We start from the raw sequence: 8,709 nt of genomic DNA, 5'->3' as shown, positions 1-8,709 counted from the left end.
TCTGCTTTTTAGAATTAAAATTAATATATGTACCTTTAGACATTTGTATACACCTGTCTGCCTTAAAACATGGATCCCATGTGAAAAGATATATCTAGGCAGCTGATCCCCATTGTGAATCTCCTTGGTTTATAGGATTAGAGCATGATAAAGAAAAAGCCCAGTGATGACAGTTCTCCAGATCAATCTTCATTTTGGGTGGTTACTTTGATGTGATCCAAGTAAATTCCTGTTAAGAAGCAAGGATGTGATTGCCACTTATTGTGATTAAGTGTAATCTAGTTTGATTCAATGTGCAAAGGCTGAATTCTCCTACTTAAGATTTTTTTTTCTTTTTTGAAAATTTGTAGGTATGCAACTCAATGCTTTCCAGTGCTTACTGTTTAGTGGACAATCTGAGTATGCCTCTAGTTTATCCCCTTTATTTGCTAGCTGTATTACCAATATTTTAAAATAGAAGAGAATCCATTTCATGAAAAGGGTTCTGTCCCCTATTATCAAACCCTGAGCTGTTCGAATAGATGGATGGCACCCTGTTTGGTGCATTCTTAGAAACAAGGCCATTGGGGCCAGTTTGAAGGAAACAGAGAGCAGGATAATAAGCATGAACTTCACCTTCATCCTTCAAAATGAATCCCATTGTTGAAGAGCTCTATAGACTGACAAAGTGGGAACGTGAGAAAGCTTTGTTTTGTTTAGGAGATTGGAAAGCAGGTTTGTTCCTGATGACCTCATGCATAATAGAAATCAGGGCTTGAAGGCTGGGAATGGATTTCAGGAAGACAGAGTATTATTGAGATAGAAGTGCTCAGTGATCTGACACTCCAACATTATGAAAGAAACAGTTTTGCAAAAAAAAAATAGCACTAATAGCATTACAAGAGGGGAGGGGAAGAAGCCATACATTTATTACTAGAAACTTTAAATGTCAAGAAGTCAAAATCAGCAAAAAATGTTTTGGGTTTAATATTTGTTTTACTAATAGTACACAAGGGGGTTGTTTATTATTTACAGATAAAGATTAATAGCATGAAATAAAAAAGTTAATGGTGAGCTTATATTGTGTTCTCATCTTTACCCCCCCTTCATTATTTTATCCTTAGCATAGGTCCTAAAAAGTCATTGCAGCATGCCTACTCCTCAGCCCACTTCTTTTTGGTCTCAATTCCAAAATTGGGAGCCATCCAATATCAGCCCTTGATTTGGACCCTAATTGGACCTGTGGCATCCTAATTAGGAATAAGTATGATTATAGTAATTATAGATAAATTAGAGTAATAATTAGTAATTACAGATGGAGTCATTTTGAAGTGCATTTAGAATGTACTTCACAAATGTGAATTTAAAGTGACAGTGCCTTCTGAAATATCACACTCTTTTAGCCTTTAATAAAACACCTGCAAGATAATGGTGGGGTTATTTTTTATAGACTCCATTTTTCTTTACTAATTTTTTATACTTTTTAAATAGATATATTTACCAAAATGAATTGTTTTCACAGTAGAGTTATCAGGTCAATATTCTTGAGAATTTTGCCTAAATGATAAGGTAAGTAGAAAAAAATAGATTTCTTAAGAACAAAGAGTTTTCATAAGAATTATCTTGGCAACAGGAAATGATATTTTTATTTATGAGTAGAAAAAAAACATATAGAAAACCCCCAGGCTTTGAATTCTGACACTAAGATTTTGGAGGGCAACCAGAATGCTGAGAGATTCAAAACCATGACATAGTCAAAGGAAGTAGAAATATTTTGTAAGATAATTTGAATTGGTGGATAGTGACTATCTAAGGAAACATGTCCAAATGATCCTAGACAAGAAAGGACTCATTAGATGGCATAATAATTATCTTCAGATATTTTCAGCATTGAACCACGGAAGTGGGAAGACTGGAAGGCAGAATTAGGAAGAGTGAATGGAAATTATAGGGGATCGGATTTTCATTCAGTTTTCACAGTCACACACACAATATCTAATGATAAAACCCATTAAAAAACACAACAGAATCAGTTGCCTTTGAAAGTAGTGAGTCCCAAATATGCAGAGACTAGATGATAATTTATTTGGAGTATTACAAAGAGGATTCTGACTTTAGATAGAGGTTGGATTAGATGAGCTCTGATATCTCCTCCAACAGTACAAAAGACTTAAATGACAAAGTTTACTTTGTATCCCATAGGTAATAGGGAGCCATTGCAAGGAGTTTCCTGGTGAGATCTTTGGTTTGGAGATATCAGTTTGTCAGGTATGTTAAAACAAGGTTGCCAAGTATCAAATTCAGTCTCACTGGCCTATTTAATAGACTCTATTATTTTCTGGGGGAAATTTTCTCTTCTCTAGACTCGAATAATTAATTTTGTTCACCACAATATTTGAAAGACACTAAGTAGCAATCATATCTGCTAGCTTTTTTTCCTATGCAAGGGAATATTTCATAATGGCCTAGTGACTTGAAGTAATCAAAGGCATCTAGATGGCCTTGACTACTATTTTCCCAGTTTGAAAATCTAGAAAAGAGAATTGATGTGTTTTCCTCCCTTACAACCCTTCTCTACCCACAACCAAATTCTGACAGTTTCTACAATCTTATCTTTCATTTTAGTACATTTGTTATTATTCATACTGCCATCAATCTGGCTCAAGCACTCACCTGGTCTTCTAAATCATTTCCTTTTTCTCCTTGTTTCTAGTTTCTAACCCCTTCAATCCATTCCTCAAACAGGAATAGTGTAGCTTCTACATTGCTTGACTTAGAGTTAAGATAAATTGAGTTCAAATCTTGCTTCTAACTAGCTGTATAACCCAGAGAAAGCTACTTTATTTCTCTGCCTCAGTTTTGTCATCTGTAAACTAAGTCTAATAGCAATAACTACCTCACAGGGTTGTTGTAAGGATCAAATGATAATACATGTTAAGTGTTTTATAATTTGAAAATACATTTGTAAATACATATACATATTTAATATTGTGATTTATAATTATTTTTATTGCAAAAATAACCATCCAATTTCATAGATTTGACATTTGACTTTTCCCTTTCTTCAAATTTTTTTCATTGAATCTCTAAGGCTAACTTAATAAAATGAAATCTCAGTTTTTGAATTCAGGGAAAGATAGGACAATATTTTTTTTTCAAAACTTACTAATACTCTAGAATTAAACTATGCCTTGGATACTATCTCCTTCAGGAACAGAGACCTCCTCACCCTAAAACACCCATCAGATTTTGTGATTGTCTCACCCTGGAAAAAACTGTGACCTCAGGTCTCTCCTTCTCCCAATGGCAAATTACTCCCAGGGCTTTAATTTTCATGAGGGGCCCAAAGTTGCCAACCTTCATTTTTCTTTTGGCTGGAGTTTTTATTTTCTTGACTTCATCACCAAAGCCACATAAGATTCCCATGCCCTTCTACAGCACTCTTTTTTGTAGTATTCTTCAATTAGGATGTAAGCTATTGAGAACAAGGAATATTTTTTGTTCAGCATTTTATTATATTCCAGTTATGTGTAAGGATAATCTTCATCATTTTTTTTCATAGGATTTTCAGTTCCAAACTTTTCTCCCACTCTCCCTTCCTTCCCTCCCTCCTCCCCAGAACAGACAGCAATCTAATATTTGTTATATATGTGCTATCACATTAACATATTTCTGTATTAGTCATTTTGTGACAGAAGAGTCAGAGCACAAGGGAAATACCTCAGAAAAAAATAAGTAATAATAATAATTTTTAAAAGCAGCCCAAAAGTAGAACTGGTATGGTTCAATCTGCATTCCTAAACCACAGTTCTTTTTTTCTGCATGTTTTGAACATTTTCTATCATGAAGTTCTTTAAAATTGTTTTGGACCATTGCATTGCTACATATTAAGAAGGACTTAAAAACCAAGAAATAGGCAGCCAAGCTGAGCAGGCAGAGAATGCAGCAGACTATTAAAAACTTCTTTGGGGGAAAGGTAGACCAGAATACACCCTCAGAAGAAGAAAATAACAAATTCAAAGTTCCAACATCCAAAACTTCCAAGAAATATATGAATTGGTCTCAGGCAGTGGAAGGAATATTATTTTGCTTGTACTTTTATTCAAAGTGCTTAACATGGTACTGGTTACATACTAATATTTAACAAATACTTATTACCTTGTTTTTGTTTTGCCCAGAAACAGGAATACTATCTCCTCCCTTTGTCCCACCCCAAACAGAGTAGGTACATGAGAAATGTTTGTTGAATTCAATGATAATAATATCCAAAGACCTCAATAATATATTTCTGTCAAGCTGTACAATCTTATTTCATAGTATTCCATTTCCCCCCTCTATACTTTAGCCATACATTTTATGTCTTAGTAATCCCCTTTCTCATTCTGCTCACTCCTATCTACAAGGTTTTCTGCATACTATACTGTTTCTCTAATAGACAATTACCCATTCCCTCATTCATTAATAACTATTGACACGTACACCTTCATATCTCAAATCAGGTCTCAGATATTCATTGGCTAACTCACTTGACCTCTTCTTAATCATACCCCCCATTTTCTCTTACCTTGAATTTCTATGTCCTGCTCAATCCTGTTCAATTATATTTTAACGTCTAGGTAATGGTTTTCATTTTTCATTGAACTGTAATTGCTATCAACCTTGACACAGCAGGAAAAGCTTATGTTCACATTATATGTAAAACAAGAGATTAGATGAGATAAATGCCAGTATACCTTTCAGCAATAAAGTTCAATAACTCTACAGAACTGCATATATGGAAGAAAGTGCTACAATGAATGGGTCAATTAGAATTTATTTTAGCAATTAAAACCATGAGTCTTCTTTTATTTATTAGAAAATTTTTATTATATTTATGATAATTTTTTTAAATTCCATTGCTACCAGTGCACTAGAACAGTACAACAATTTTTTTTAAAGGATGGTGATTAAGGAGTATACCTATGATTTCAGTGTTACAGGGTACAATTGAAGGAAGAAAATCCCTTGAGCAATGAAGGCCTGCCCTTCTCTCCATTATCAATGAAAGTCATTTATCCTTTCTATTACCTATTTTAGCCCACCATGCTCCATAAATATTGCACCATTCCATCTTGTGAATGAATCACACATCTTCATGATTATTTATTCATCCCATCTCATATAGTATTTTTTTTTGCAGGGCAATGAGGGTTAAGTGACTTGCCCAGGGTCACACAGCTAGTAAGTGTCAAGTGTCTGAGGTCACATTTGAACACTTAACCCCAATTGCCTCACACACACACACACACACACACACACAAAAACAACAACAAAAAAAACAAACATCTATTAAAATATAGTCAATGGCAAAGGGATGATGAAAGAAGGCTGCTAAATAAAGTTCCTGTCTCAGGGGAGTTTTCAAATTTTCTCTCTTAGGAATGGTGTCTTATTTGAATGGAAAACCATGTATGTTAGCATCTCTGATTAAAACAAACAAACAAGACAAACAAAGAACAACAAAAACAAGCAAAAAACTCAGGACAAGTGTAGTAGGGGTCCTGAGGTGGGAAGGCAAAAAAAATCATTTTGAAAAGAAAAGATTAGCATATCTAGTTTTGATTTTTTCTTAATATAAGACATTCAGTTATGTATACAGTGATGCTTTCTATATGATTGACAGACGGTGATTTCAAACTATACTCAAATATATTACAGTAATCCTCAGAACTCTAGTGGCTGGATGAAGTCTAGAATTTAGAATCTACATCAATAGAAATGTCACTGAAAGCAGTTTTTATTTTTTAAATTTCACTCTAAATAATTTGATAATGATTCAAATTTGAATGAGAATATTTGTTATTTTCCTAAATATATTAGGTATTTATAAATGTGCTCTTTAAAAATTAAAAGATCTTTAAGCATAATCTGAACAATCAGTAGGTATTATCTTTCCCATTGGTGTTTGAAACTGGGAGCACAGCCATTTGGGGTAGAATTTTAATAAGTGGTTTGCTACTTTCTCATTGTTTACTTTAAGCAGGTTGTTCAGAAAGGTAACTATATTGACAGTCTCAGAGATCAAACTCTGCTTTTTATCAACTGAGTAGATAGAGCTGAGGGAGTAAAACTTACCTCTCTCCCCCTCATCCCTGCTCTGGAGGGTCTAGCTGTATGAGACAAAATTTGGAGGTGTTTTCTTTTTCCTTTGTGTTTCTCTTGTGAGGATGCCTCATTCCATAGACCTCAAACAGTAAAGATGCCTTCTGAATGAATAATGTAGAATAATTTGCATTTGTATTGGACCATCATTCATTATTCTTTAGCAACTTATACTTGAAAAAATATTTTGAATCTTTTTTAGTTTCAGTGACAGTTTCTAAGTCTTTTTGTAGCCAGGCCACCTTAAGAAGATATATGGACTTGGAGTAAGGAGCCCTAGGTTCAAATCCCAACTTAGAAAGCTGTGTAAGCATTGTCAAGTCATTTAAGATTTCAGACTCAGTTTCCTTATTAAAAAAGTGATAATATTTGTACTTATCTCACAATGTTTTGTGAGAAGATTGCTTTTCAGATATAAAGTGATAGAGATTAGATCTATAATTCTATGGGGAGAGGAAACTCCTTCTACTAATCTGGGTAACCCCCTTTTTAAAAGCAATTTATAGTCTTAGATAATTGCATAAAAAGAAGAAAACAAGCATTTCTCAAATCCATGCAATGTACCAAACACTGTGCTAAGCTCTTTACAAATAACATTTCTTTTGATTCTCACAACACCTATGGGAGTTAGGTACTGTTATGCTTCCCATTTACACATGAAGAAACTGAAGCAAACAGGGGGTAAGTGGTTTGCCCAGTGTCACACAGCTGTTAAGGGTCTGTGGACATATCTGAACACAGATCTTTCTGATTCTAGGCTTTGTGTTCTATCTACTGTGCTACCTAAAGCCCTTGAGGGTTTTGTGACCTGCCCAGGAAAAGACAACCTATATATGACAGCTGTGGGATTTAAATCCATAGCTCTCAGGCTAGTTCCCTAACCATTAACCTAGGCAGCCTCTTCAAAATCTTAAAGTATCACATTACTGTTAGTTATTAAAATTTATTTCTAGGGCAACTAGGTGGCACAGTGTATAATGCACTGGCCTTGGATTCAGGAGGACATGAGTTCAAATCCAGCCTCAGACACTTAACACTTACTAGCTGTGTGACCCTGGGCAAGTCACTTAGCCCTCATTGTCCTGCCAAAAAAAAAAGACAAAACAAAATTATTTCTAGTGCATCCATAACTTGAGGCAGAGAGAGGCAAAGGAACTTGAACTGTTCTAAGTAGCCACTTACTTTTAAGGGGATGATGGAAATGTAGTCTTTCCCAGATTCAAGAATGAAGGGATTTGGTAGACTACAGGGACAGTGAATGCCTAGGTGGAGAGAAGAAAAGGAAAAAGGGAGACCAATTTTATGCCATCTTTAAACTGAGAGCAAAGAAGAGTGTAACTACCCCGAACTGAATATAATGAAGAGAAGTTGGTATTTCCTTGGTTCTCTGGCTCAGTGGCCCACGTAATGTGTTGTCTGACCACATTAAATTTGATGCACCTGTTTCCGTCCAACTCTACTCTCTTTCACGTTCTTGGTCAATGAACCTCACCTCTGGAATTTCTCACTTTTTAATTTGTTTTCTCTACTTTTATAAGTGTTTTTGACTCTAGATGAAGATAATTTTCTAACATTAAACTTAGAATTGAATTTTTTTAGTTGTTTTTTTAGTTCTTTTTTAGTTTGTTTTTTTTTTTTAGTTCTTGACAGGGAGGAAGACAGCTTCCTGAATTGGAGGGAACAGCTGTGGGCACGAATGGGCTTCCTGGCAGCTGTGAGCCTGCACTGTTGTGAAGAGACCATGGCAAAGGAACCATCTCATTGGGCCTGCTAGGGAATGGCCTGACAAACATGGGGGGGTGGGGCAGCTTGTCAAGGCTCCCCCCAGGGAGACCAGAACTGTCCTGCCATTATGCCCTGGGTCTCCACTCTCTCTCAGCTGGGCTGTTCCACCTGTGGCTACTGGGTCTGGTGGGGCCATTCCCCAATTCCTACCAAACAGCTATCTCTGAAACAGAATCCATTTAAACAGCAGCAGTCCCCCAAACAACCTCCTTCAATTCAGTCCCCTTCCATTCTTTCCTTGGACCCTTGGCCCAGGAACTTCTTTCTCATTATCTGTCCAATGCTGCATCTAGAACCTGGAAGCTACACTTTGTAGATCATGCCAGAGCTGGCTGCCACTGCCTTCTCTGCTTCCTGGCAGGCAGTAGGATAATGCACAGCCAGGACCAGCCTGAAGGCCCCTCTCCACAAATACCCCTGTGTAGGGGTAACTGCACTCCCAAGCTCCAGGCTGGGGTTGCTGCTGCCCTCCTCCCTCTTCTCACCTCTTCTTCAGCCTCCTAGTTAGAACTCCTGTCCTTGACACCACAATGTTGGTTCTGGTTCCTTCTTTAATAAAGTGGAGAAGAGACATAATTAAAAAAAAAGAAAGAAACCAAGAATCTTCTCACTTTTATATTTGTATACCCAATGACTGGCACAGTGGCTAGCATTTATAGGCAACTTTAAGATGAACAAAGTTCTTTACATAAATTATTTCATTTGACTCATACCAAACTTGTGAGCAAGGCAGTATACATATGATTATCATGCTCATTTTACATATGTGGACACTGAGGTCAAGAGAGTTAACAATTTTAAACT

The 8,709-nt window shown here is 36.0% G+C and overlaps 1 pseudogene; it reads left to right on the top strand.

Moving 5' to 3' along the window:
* Nucleotides 1–629: 629 nt before the first annotated feature.
* Nucleotides 630–8,278, top strand: LOC122747187 (annotated as a pseudogene).
* The last annotated feature ends 431 nt before the right edge of the window (nucleotides 8,279–8,709 follow it).

The sequence above is a fragment of the Dromiciops gliroides genome, chromosome 3 (assembly GCF_019393635.1).
Source record: "Dromiciops gliroides isolate mDroGli1 chromosome 3, mDroGli1.pri, whole genome shotgun sequence".
Classification (NCBI taxonomy): Eukaryota; Metazoa; Chordata; class Mammalia; order Microbiotheria; family Microbiotheriidae; genus Dromiciops; species Dromiciops gliroides.
Note: the sequence above shows the minus strand (reverse complement) of the source record. Positions and strands in the feature narration are given on the sequence as shown.